The sequence below is a fragment of the Equus asinus genome, chromosome 20 (genome assembly GCF_041296235.1).
Source record: "Equus asinus isolate D_3611 breed Donkey chromosome 20, EquAss-T2T_v2, whole genome shotgun sequence".
Classification (NCBI taxonomy): Eukaryota; Metazoa; Chordata; class Mammalia; order Perissodactyla; family Equidae; genus Equus; species Equus asinus.
In genome coordinates this window covers 97,385,505-97,397,373 of record NC_091809.1, presented here as the reverse complement: position 1 = coordinate 97,397,373, position 11,869 = coordinate 97,385,505, and the positions used below count along the sequence as shown (strand labels likewise).

The 11,869-nt window shown below is 41.3% G+C and overlaps 1 protein-coding gene and 1 long non-coding RNA gene across 21 annotated transcripts in view; one reads left to right on the top strand and one right to left on the bottom strand.

Moving 5' to 3' along the window:
* Positions 1 to 11,869, bottom strand: part of SPON1 (spondin 1) — a 245,762-nt gene that overhangs the window by 206,291 nt on the left and 27,602 nt on the right. The window lies entirely within an intron of this gene.
* Positions 1 to 11,869, top strand: part of LOC123278720 (uncharacterized) — a 63,011-nt gene that overhangs the window by 44,467 nt on the left and 6,675 nt on the right. For 16 of the 20 annotated variants that reach the window (XR_011495905.1, XR_011495916.1, XR_011495922.1 and 13 more), the window contains one exon: positions 9,979 to 10,611. The exons of 1 other annotated variant lie outside the window; for it this stretch is intronic. This is a non-coding gene — a long non-coding RNA (uncharacterized lncRNA). Of the gene's footprint in view, positions 1 to 2,525; positions 3,675 to 5,829; positions 5,917 to 9,329; positions 9,419 to 9,978; positions 10,612 to 11,869 lie in introns of those variants that run through there. 3 more of the 20 variants (XR_011495909.1, XR_011495903.1, XR_011495906.1) reach the window with 3 other exon arrangements.

Genomic DNA, 11,869 nt, shown 5'->3' with positions numbered 1-11,869 from the left:
TCTAAGAAAATCTAAACTTTCCCCCTTCCCCTCAAGCCCCGGTCTCCCCATAGCCCCCCTTCACCTTCACCTGTCCTCACCTTCTGTGTCACATCCCCCTCAAGCTCTTTCCTCCCTTCTATCTCCACATTTCTCTCTGTGACATCTATCTTTCACATTTCTGTCTCTTCCTTTCTGAAGTGAGCTCCCAGGCTGCTCTTAATCTCATCCCCCTCTCATCTCCAGATGCTAATCCTCCTGTATCTCCAATCTTTCCTGTCATTTCCAGTTAGTTTCACCAACTGCCTAAGTCTAAATAGCTAGCCTGAGCTCTGTCTTGAGCTCCCAATCCAAATTTCCAACCAACAGGGAGCCTCTCTGACTAAATCATCTGCTGGACTCTCCAACATGTGCAAAACTGAGCTGTGACTTTTCCACCAAATGCTCTCCTCTTCCTGTATCTGATCTCAGCCCCAACATTATTCCATTATCCATTCATTAACTCCTGCAATATTTATTTACTGAGCATCTATGTGTGTCAGACAATATGCTAAGCACCAGGAATACAATGGCCCCAATCCTCATCTGATGGGAAAGATGGACATTAATCAGATAGTCATCAAATATGAACACAATTATAGCTGGGAAAGTTTCCACAAAGGAAAGATACATGTATGATGAGAGGATATAAGGGCATATAAGGGTACTAACAAAAGCTTTTCCAAGGAAGTAACTTGAAACATATACACTGAGATCTGAAGACTGAGTTGGCATTAGGTAGGAAAAGATGGGTTGAGTGTTCCAAACAACAAGAAAACATTTACTTACAAAGGCCCCAGGACGGGAGGGCACCAGAGTGTCTAGGGCCCAGGGAGCAAGGGTGAGAGGATGTGAGAAGAAAGAGAAGTAGGAGCCAGACCTTGCTGGGCCTTATAGGCTATTAAGGAAATGGTCTCCTTCTGAAATAACCATTTATTCCAAGAGATACTGCTAAGAATGATGTCAAGATATGTGTGTGTGTAGATATCTATCTATCTATAGATACATATATATATATACATACACATATACATATATATATACACGCACGTATATATATACACACACACATATATATATATACACACACACACACACATATATATATACACACACATATATATATATACATATCCGCACACACATATATACATGGAATACTACTCAGCCTTAAAAAAGTATGAAATCATGCAATTTGCAACAACATGGATGAAGCTTGAGGGTGTTATGCTAAGTGAAATAAATCAGATGGAGAAAGACAAATACCATATGACTTCACTCATATGTGGAAAATAAACACACACATAGATACAGAGAACAGATTGGTGGTTACCAGAGGGGATAGGGGGTGGGGAGGGTGAAAGCAATAAAGGAGCACATCTGTATGGTGATGGATGACAGCTAGACTTCTGGTGGGGAACACGATGTAGTCTATCCAGATGGCAAAATATAATGAAGTACATCTGAAATTTATATAATGTCATAAATCGATGTTACCTCAATAAAAAAAAGAGTCAAACTGAAAAATAAAGTAAAATAAACATTTATTGAGTGCCTACTATGTTCCAGGCACTTTTCTAGATGTCGGGACACAGGGAATACAGCAGAGAATGAAACAAAGTGCCTGACGCCCTGGAGCTGTCCCACTGGTCACACAGGCCACTGAAGGGTGCTCAGCAGAACCACAGTGAGGTGGCAAAAGAGGCTGAAGGGTGGTCACTGTGGTCATCTAGGAGAACATGATGATGGACTGGACTAAGAGTAGGCTCAGAAGGAAAGAAGCTGGTGAATTAGAAAGATACTCAGGAGGTACAATCCACAGGACTTAGTGATGGGTTGGTCAGGGGATGGAGTTTGTGTTTGTTGTGGGAATTTTTTGTTGTTGCTCTTTTAAGAAGGGAGATTCATGTCCTAAAGCTTGAGCTGATGGGAAGCATCTAATCGAGAGGAAAAGTCTGACTCTACAAAAGGGAGAAGGGGCTACTGGCCATTTAAGTTTCCTGAGAAGGCAGGAGCGGGTGGTAACAAGAGCCTAAGTAGAGAATCTGGCCTTAGGAGAAGGGAGAGAGCAGGGTGGTGAGGAAAGATGCAGGTAGGTCTATTAACTTGGTGACAACAAGTTAAGGAGTCCTGGTCCAGGGATTTCCTTGTTTTTTCCTAAAGAGAAAGAGACAAGGTCATTTGATAAGAGTGATGTGGAAAAAGGTAGAGAAAGGTCAGAAATTAGAGGAAATCAGATTAGAGAAGTGGGAAAGAGAGCCTTCCAGGGTAATTTAGTGAGATTGCCAGGTGGGTTGAGGGCCCTCCAAGGTCAGTGATCTTAAATGGATCTGTGTGGTAGGCAAAAAAATGTCACCCCAAAGTATATTCACTTCCTAATCCCTGGGACCTGTGAATATAAATTTATATGGCAAAGATGTGATTAATTTAAGGCTCTTGAGAGAAGGAATTTATCCTGGGTTATCTGGGTGGCCCTAAATGCAATCACATGTATCTTTAAAACATAGAGGCAGAGGGAGTTTTGAGCGAGAGACGCAGAGGAGAAGGCAACGTGAAGACAGAGGAGAGACTGGAGTGATGCAGCCACAAGACCAAGACTGCTGGCAGCCACCAGAAACTGGAAGAGACGAGGAACGGACTCTCCCCTGGAGCCCCCGGAGGGAGTGTGGTCCTATTGACACCTTGACTGTGGCCCAGAGAAACTGATTTTGGGCTTCTGGACTCCAGAACTGTGAAAGAATAAATATCTGCCTAGGCTGCCCTTTCCTTGAGTTTTGAGATTCAGTTAAAGATGAGCGTCCCTCATGCCCCCCTAATAATAATTACTAATGTTTATTAATTATCAATGTGTTGGACACAATGTTAAACCCTTTTCCTAGAATTATCTCATTTGAGTCACCCAATGAAGTAGGCACTATTACTATTCCCATTTTACAAGGAAGAAGAAACACGCTTAGAGAGGCCACAGAGTGGAATTGTGGACTCAGGATTTGAACCTGGTTCTCTCAGGCCCTAGAGCTGAACCCTCAACACTCTATTACATGACCCAACAGGGCTAACAATGCCTCCTTTGTGCTTTAGAAGCCCACCATGCATACCCTTAAGGTGCTGTGATAATTATGAGTTATGGTAATTAATGCTTAAGCACTTACTATGTGTCAGGGACTCTAAAGCTTGTCTTTACAGGTTGGATCTCTTTATTATTTCTATTTTTCATGGTAAGAAATGGAAGCTGGGAGGGCTGAAGTCACACAGTTAGCAAGAGAAGAACAGGGATTGAAATCCACACCAACTAATTTGACAAACCACAGTCTTAATTTATCCTCTATCTCAGTCTAAGGTCTAGAACATAGAAGTGGGCAACGAATGTTTAAGAGAAGCATGAATGGACGTCATTATCACATAGATGGGACTTACCCCATAGGAATGGACTAACAGAGTGTAGAGAAAGGACAGAAAGGGTCACAGGACTGAGTTTGGGGGAGCGCAACATTTAGAGCAGTGAGTCTCATTGAGGGCAATTTTGTCCCCCAGGAGACATTTGACAATGTCTGGAAACATTTTTTGTTGTCACAACTGGTGGGGGGAGGAGGTGATACTGACCACTAGTGGGTGGAGGCCAGGGACACTGCCAACCATCCTTCAATGCACAGGACAGCTGCTCCAAATGTCAATAGTGCCAAGTATGAGAAACCAAGATTTAGAACTCAGGTAGAGGGGAGAAGCGAATAAAGGCACAGCCATAGCCAGAAAGAAAAATAAATAAAATCAGGAAGACATGAGAGAAGAGTGTCTTAGGTAAAGAGCGATTAGCCCTCTCTGTGATGCTGAGAGATGGGTAAGGAATTGATGGAGAAGTGTCTACTGACACCATGGAGACCACTGAAGAAACTGGCAAGAGTCATCTTGGTGGTGTAATAGGGCTAAATCTAGGCTGGTCGGGGTTGAGAAGTGAATAGATAGTGAAGATGTGGGAAAAACATGGACAACTCTCTTGGGATGCTTGGCTCTGAAGTGGGGCAGAGAAATGAGGTAGTGGGTGGAGGAGACGTGGGATCCTAGGACTTTTGAGGTTGTTTTATTAGATAGGAGATACTGGAGGTACTGCCTCCTCCCAGCCTGGACTCCTGACCAGCCTTCTCAATGGTGCCCTGGTTCCCTTTCCCCTTGGCCAGATGCTTGTGACTTCCCATCTTCCACTGCATCCTGCACTTGCCAGCCCTGGGAAAACCATACCGCCTGTTCACTTAGCTCCAGCAACCAAGCTCTTGAGGGTTGATGGAGAAAGTTTACAAATCTAGTCTGAAGATTCCCCCTAGGAATCCTAGAGTCTCTCTATTGCTAGGCAATCCTTCTGTCCACCTCTCACGGACTCCCACCACATTCCTTCTGCCCTTGTTCCCAGCCTCTTCCCTCTCCTTAGTCCTCAGCCCTGTCCTTGCCCCTCTGCAGATGACTTGCCCCTATCTACTTGAAAAACATTTGTTGAGCATGTTTCAGGCCAGGCTGTAATCAATATGCTTGCATATTTATTAAAGAGTGCTCTGTGGAGCACCTATATCAGATTTACCTAGGGTGCTTATTAAAAATGCAGGGTCCTCTGCCCCAACTATTCACTTTCTTAGATGCATAGAATCAAATTCCCTGGGTTAGGTCCCAGAGAGGCACATTACAAACGAGAACCCAGGAGATCTTGATGTTCACTACAATTAGAAAACTACTGTTACCACTATTTAATCTTTTCAATAATCCCGTGAGAAGATATTATTATTAAAGTCAGAATTATATGGAGAGAATTCTATGTGAACTCTCCCACACTCTTTTCTTGCTTTTCAACGAATAATTGTGTATTTTCACTAGTTTTCCTTGCCTTTCCCTCGTCTCAAATAAAGAAGTTTCCCTCCAGTTTCTGAGGAAGACTAAGTCCTTTCTAAAAGGTTGCCTTTAATCCAAACCCTTCTTCCCTTCTCTGCTACTTTGATCTATCAATTAATGATGATGATGATGATGATGATGATGATGATAGTGGTAGTTATAGCAGTTATCATTTATTGATCACATAGTATAAGTAAGCTACTTTGGTGTCTTTTTAATGTATTATTTCATCTAATCTCTAATCTTCAAATATTTCTTTTACTCCTTTCTCATTTTCTTTGTCTGGTATTCCCATTATACATATGCTACACTTTTGTAGTTGTCCAAAAGTTCTTGGGTATTCTGTTCTGCTTTTCTTCTCATTCTTATTCCTTTTACTCTTTGCATTTTGGTTTGGAAAGTCTCTACTGATATATCTTCAAGCTCAGTGATTCTTTCCTTGGTCATGTTCAATCTGCTGGTGAATCTATCAAAGGTATTCTTCATATCTGTTACATAAATGTCTTTGATTTCTGACATTTCCTTTAGATACTTCCTTAGAATTTCAAATTCTTTGCTTACATTACTATCTGTTCTAGCATGTTGTCCACTTTTTCATTGGAATCCTTAGCATATTAATCATAATTATTTTAAATTCCCAGTCTGATAATTCCAAAATCTCTGCCTTATCTGAGTCTAGTTCTGATGCCTGCTTTGTCTCTTCAGACTGTGTTTTTTCTTGCCTTTTGGCCTGACTTGTAATTTTTTGTTGAAACTCAGACATGATCTATAGAATAATAGGAACTGAGGTAAAAAGGCCTTTAGCATGAGGTTTTATGTTTATCTGGCTAGGAGTTAGGCTGTGTTTAATGTTTGCTGTAGCCTCAGGTGTCAGAGGCTTCAATTACCTCCAGTGTCCTTATTTTTGTCTCCTCTATTATCTTTGGTTTTCTCTAGAAACTCCTTCTTAAATAGAGTTTGTGCCTGGAAGCTCTCTCTGCTGTCACTGTGATTATCCTGGAGTCCTGCTGATGTGGTACTAAGGTATTGGGAAGGGGATAGACTCTATAATCTTAGGATTAAATCTCAGTTTTTTTATAAGGTCAGAGTCTCCAGGCTGTGAACTTCAGAAGAGTTTCTTTTAGCTCTTTTTATACTCCCCTTATGTGAGACAGGAAGGCTAGAGGAGGCTAGAGTTGGCTAATTGCCCTTCCCCCAGGTCAGATAAGGCTCTGGGAAAGCAGTTTCCTTTGAGGGCAGATCTTCCTTATGGAGAATGCTCTGGATATATTCAAAACGGTTATTTGTTCCCCTCCCTCTGCTTGAAGCAGGAAGGGTTTTCCTCTGATCTTCACTGTGAGAACCTGGTGAGGTTCCTGGAAGTAAAATTCACAGAAGTGTGGGAATCTCCTCACACTGGGCGCCTAGGAGTTTAACTCTCAAGCTGGCCCACACGCAGCCTCCAGCTACTCGTCAATTACTGCTGAAGTGCTCCTGTCAGTTACTGTCTCCAGCAGCCTCTGCTCCTGATGAGCTGTGATTCTCAGTATTCCTCCTCCCTCCAGTTTGGGGGAGAGGAGGGACAGTTTGCCTTGTGACCTCAATTTGCTGATGGATCTAATCAGAGTTGTTGATTTCAATTTTTTGGTTTATTTCTTGTGAGGACAGGAGTGGTGACCTATGAGCTCTTTACATGTCGTAGCAGAAACTGGCAATCCTATCTAATCTTTACAACTCTTTGAATTAGTATTATTTCAAATTGACAAGCAAGGAAACAAACTCAGAAAGGGTGAATTAAATGGCCCAAACTTATGCAGCCAGTGAGGGATAGAGTGGCTATGTTGCCACTAAAATAATGAAATTAAATTGGGATTCAGGCAATTGCTTAACAATGGGGATATGCAAGTGATTTTGTCATTGTGCATACACCATGGAGTATACTTACACAAACCAAAGAGTGTACCAAAAGATGGTATAGCCTACTACACACCTAGGCTATATGATACTAATCTTATGGGACTACTGTCATATATGCAGTCTGTCATTGACTGAAATGTTATTATGCGGTGCTTGATGGTACTAGGATCCAGGAAGGCAACTGCACAAGTACAGGCTGCTTTGGAAAGAGGCCAGGAGATGTGTGCGTGTGTCCTCATGTGGGTACATACGAAGAAGCCCTGGGATGTCAGCTGACTTTGGGAAGGAAAGGGGCTGGGGAGTGGGGGCAGAATTTTTGTCTTTACCATAGAATCAGTGTCATTTCATTGTCAAAAAGAACAACTTGTTTTAGGCCAAAATTTAAAAAGCACAACTAAGAAACTGACAGCTATTTATTAAATGCCTACTATGTGCCAGGCACTGTGACAGCGCTGAACAGACACAGCGCTGAACAGAGCAATGTCCCTACTCTCGTGGAGCTGACATAGCAGTGAGGGGAAATAGGTAATAAGCCAGCAAGCATATACCATGTCAGGTGGTGATAAGTTAAATGGAGAGAACTAAAGTGGGGTAAATGGGATTAAGAGTGATAGGGGTATTGTTTCATAAAACATGGTCAGAAACGTGCTCTTTGACCAAAATGACGTTTGAACAGAAACCTGAAAAGTGAGAGAGAGAGAGAGTCTTATGGATATCTGGGGGAGGAGCATCCTAGCTAGCGGGAAGAGGAAATATAAAGTCCTTGCAGCATGGATCAATGGCTTAGCTGAGGATGCAGGCTCATTCAATCTGCAGACAACATAAAGCTGTGAGGACTGCGATGGAATATGTTGGATAAAAGATGCCAAATCTAGCAGAATCTTGAAATGCTGGAGAGATGGGTCATGTTGAATAATAAATTTATCAAGGCGAAAATCTAAGTTTTGAACTTTATTCCAAGAAGGTAATTGCATAAGAATGGGATTTGCAAATTGTGGTTTAGTAACCACATGGTAGATGGATGGGAACTCCTTCCAGCCAACACCCTGGCCTGTCCAAAACAAACAACTATGAGACATCAGGTGTCAGCGGGGGGTCAACCGGAGGGACAGTTCTGTGTGCAAGGGGAGAAACCAAGACAAGGTAACTTCGGTTACACATTTGCTCTAAAACTAAGCTCTGAGTCAGTTTCCTACTTGATCAGGTATGATAGAAAATGACATAATAATAGACATCAAAAGCCAAAAAACTGTTTGATACAGAAACTTGGAACTATCCCATGGAAATGATCTAAAATATAGAAACACAATGTTCATAAGCGCAAAGATTTTTGTCTGTTTCATCACAGCTATATCCTTACAACCTAGAATATGCCTTGTATATAGTAGGCTTAATAAATATTTGTTGAATGAATATATAAATAAATGAAAAAGGATTTCTTTATAAAATTATTTATAATATTTTTAAAAATCTACCTAAATACCCTACAATAGGCTACTGTTTAAGTACACGATGATCCATTCACTCTTTGGATTGAACTCTATTTTTAAAAGCAACCAGATGACTTAAGTATTTGTAAAACCAGAATTAAGATCTAGCCCATAAAGTGGTTAGAATGGAGGCTCAGCATTCTCATTTTAAAGATGGGAGGATTACAAGGCCCACAGTGGCTTACTGGTATTTTTAAGCTACTTAATACATATGTGATAAAAGTTTTTTGGGGCAGTAAAAGTTATATATTGTGTGCTAAACAACTCTTTAATGTATTTGAAAATTATTTCCAGACATTTAGAAAAACAGATGTGGAAACAATGCTAGTTCCCATGTAAGAAAGCATGAGACCAACTAATGCCAGCAAACAAGTGGGTAGGCCCAGGAATTCCAGCAGCAGTCATCCATCAATTTGGAAAACATTTATCAACTGGCCAGTGTGCCAAGCCTTGGTGAGACCGTGGGAATACAGAGATGGCTGCAGCCCAGATTTCTGCCTCTTTGCAGAATCTTGTAGGGGAATAGGAATTTAACACATCAGGGCCACACAGCGTGTGAAGAACTAGAATAAAGGGATGTGCCAAGAGTTTGAGAGGTCAGAAATGGATAAGAAGGCACAGATGCTAAATGGGATGAAAGTAAGACAGGTATCAGGAAACACAAATGTGAAGGCATGTGAAGGCTTGAGACCTGGAGGATGATGTATCTATAAGAAGATAAACCTGGTGTGATCCCTGGAATGACCCAGAAAGGATTTCAAGGGACCAGGTAGTTGATTTCTGTCTGTCTCTTCCACACATCTTCCCCTGGAGCTAAAAGAGATGCTGAATAGAGAAAATGGTACAGACCTCAGATGTTTTAATCCTTACTCACTGCCATTTACTGGCTCTGTGCCCTTTGTCACATTTCTAATTCACTCAGTTTTATCTGGCCTGTACGATGGGATGATAACAGTGCCTATCTCATGGGATGGGTCTGAAACTGACAGGAGATTAATAAATGTATTTATCTATGTGAGAAATATTTACTGAGCACCTATTTTGTGGCAGGCACTGCACCAGCACTTGGTGTGCTGTTGTGCAAGAATCAGACAGTCTCTGTTCTCGTGGAGCTTACAGCCGAGGGGGAGAGAATGGAAGTAAGTGACGCACCTAAGCTAGTTAGTACCTGGAGGCAACAGTGGTGGTTTCCTGTGTCTGCTCATCCCCTGGGTGTGAAGCCTTTGTCAGGGTATAATTTGAACCCCATTTTTGGTGAAGCTGCTATGTGGGAGTAGGTCACAAAGCCAGTAATTGAGCCCAGCCACACACCCAGCTCCCACATTGAACAGAGTTCTGTTTTTATTTATTGGGTATCATGGATCCAGCAGCACTGAAATTTTCCATGTTACTTTGTAGGCTTCCCGATCACGTTACAGTAAAAATAGAAAGAATTAGAGAAGCTGGTCTCTCCCCTCACCTGGTAGAGTCAGACAGACAGCTGGTCAGTTATACCTAAGACAAGATGTCTGGTCACATCTACAGAGGGATGGCGTTTGTGATTCATTGGACACAGAGAGGTGGAAAGGGCACCTGGCTGCTGGCTCAGACAGAAGAGACATTGATTGCGGGTCCATCATGTTCGGGCACTGTATTGGGCATTTTACATAAATTATCTCATTTGATACTCAAAACAACGTTTGTCATCCTTATTTTATAGACGAAGGAACTAAGGTTCAGAGAAATTAAGCAACTTCTTCACGCAGCTGGTAGAGGCAGAATATGCACCCAGGTCAGCTGACTCCAAAACTCATGCTCTTTCCACATACCCGCTGCATACTCCAAATGGAAAAGCCAAGCTGGAATTGGAAGAAGAATGAGATACATGGTCCTTTTTGAGTGGGAAGATCAACCTAAAAATAGGGATGCTTTCTACTGTCATAATAACCTACGTGCCCATCGCTGACACTGTCAAATTCCAAATGTAATTTCCACCTGTAGAAATAGAGGAGCTAATATGTACATATATGTGCATGTGTGCAGAGAGACCTTAGCCTGACCCTGTAATTTTAATTCTTGAAATTAGTAATAAGGAAATACTCATGAATGCTGACAAGGATTTATGTGTTAAAGTGTGCACTGCAGTGTTTTTTTATGAGTAAACAGAAAAAAAGAAAAAGGAAAACTGGAACCACTTATCTTGCCCAGCAATAGAGGAATGGTTGCATAAGTTATAATTCAACAGTATGGTGGAATATTATAAAGCTATTAAAATTCATGTTGTGGAATAATATTTAATTGCATTGAAATATATAATAGAATGTTCATGAAAAATAAAACAGGATATAAGATCCTTCTATAGTACGGTTCCAATATTTTATTGAAAATTACATATATGCATATATGTGCATGTGTATATATATGTATATGCGTTTATTCTTAAAATCTGGAAGGAAATGCACCCAAATGTTAATAGTGATTATCTTTAGGTTATAAGATGATGTATTTGCATTTCTTCTTTATCCTTCTTTGTATCTATCTTTTTCTGTGTTTTCCAACACAAAACAAGAGTGTGCTCTGTTGAGAAGAGTGGTACTCAAGTCTCCATGAGTCTGGGTCCCAGACTCAGGCATTGCCTGCCTGGAAGGAAACTATTTTTTGTCCTTCCTGGTAGCAGGCACCAGAAACAGGGTTGTGGAAGCCTGAGGACCCGTCCACCCAAGGTACTCACGTGGCCCACTGCTTCTTGCTCTTCTTACAAATGATTTTATGTGGCAATTAAAAAAAAAAAGAAAACTAAGTGTTGAACAAGAGGTATTGACATTGCTTTTAAAGTGTGTTCTTTTGAGTCAGCCTTGATGGCCTAGCGGTTAAAGTTCAGCACGCTCCTCTTCAGTGGCCTGGGCTCGCTTCTGGAGTGTGGAACCACAGCACTCTTGTGTCAGTAGCCATGCTGTGGTGCTGACTCACATAGAAGAACTAGAAGGACTTACGATTAGAATATGCAACTATGTACTGGGGCTTTGAGGAGGGAAAAAAAAGAAAAAAGAAAAGAAGATTGGCAACAGATGTTAGTTCAGGGCAAATATTTCCAAGCCAAAAAAAAGAACCATACTTAAAAAAAAACAACAACGTATTCTTTTGATGGTTCTTTTAGGATCACAGCTCCCTGGGGCATTTTACACCAACTGAGTTCCTGAAGGGAAGGGGGCAGCATGGCACGTCATTCATCTCCTGGTTCATTCATTCATTCATTTGTTCATTCATTTAAGAAAACTTTTACTGAGGTCTCACTGGGTTGTATGCACTTGTTAAAAAAGATTTAGTGATAAATTAAAATAGAGAAAGTTTTAAAATAGAGGTCTGAGGAAAGAGTAGAGTGGTCTTCACACAAACCCTTCATCTTCACCCCTTGTCCACCTGCAAACTTCAACCACCCAAAGAGACAACTCACAGTTACCATCTGTATAAACGTCCTTTCTCTCTTCCCAAATCAGCACTCACTCCTCACTTCCTGCAAATGATTGTTTTCTTATTTGCACACATGCAGCAATCATAGCACTTAGCATGCTGCAACACAGTTCTGTCTATACAAGTCTCTTTATTCTAGG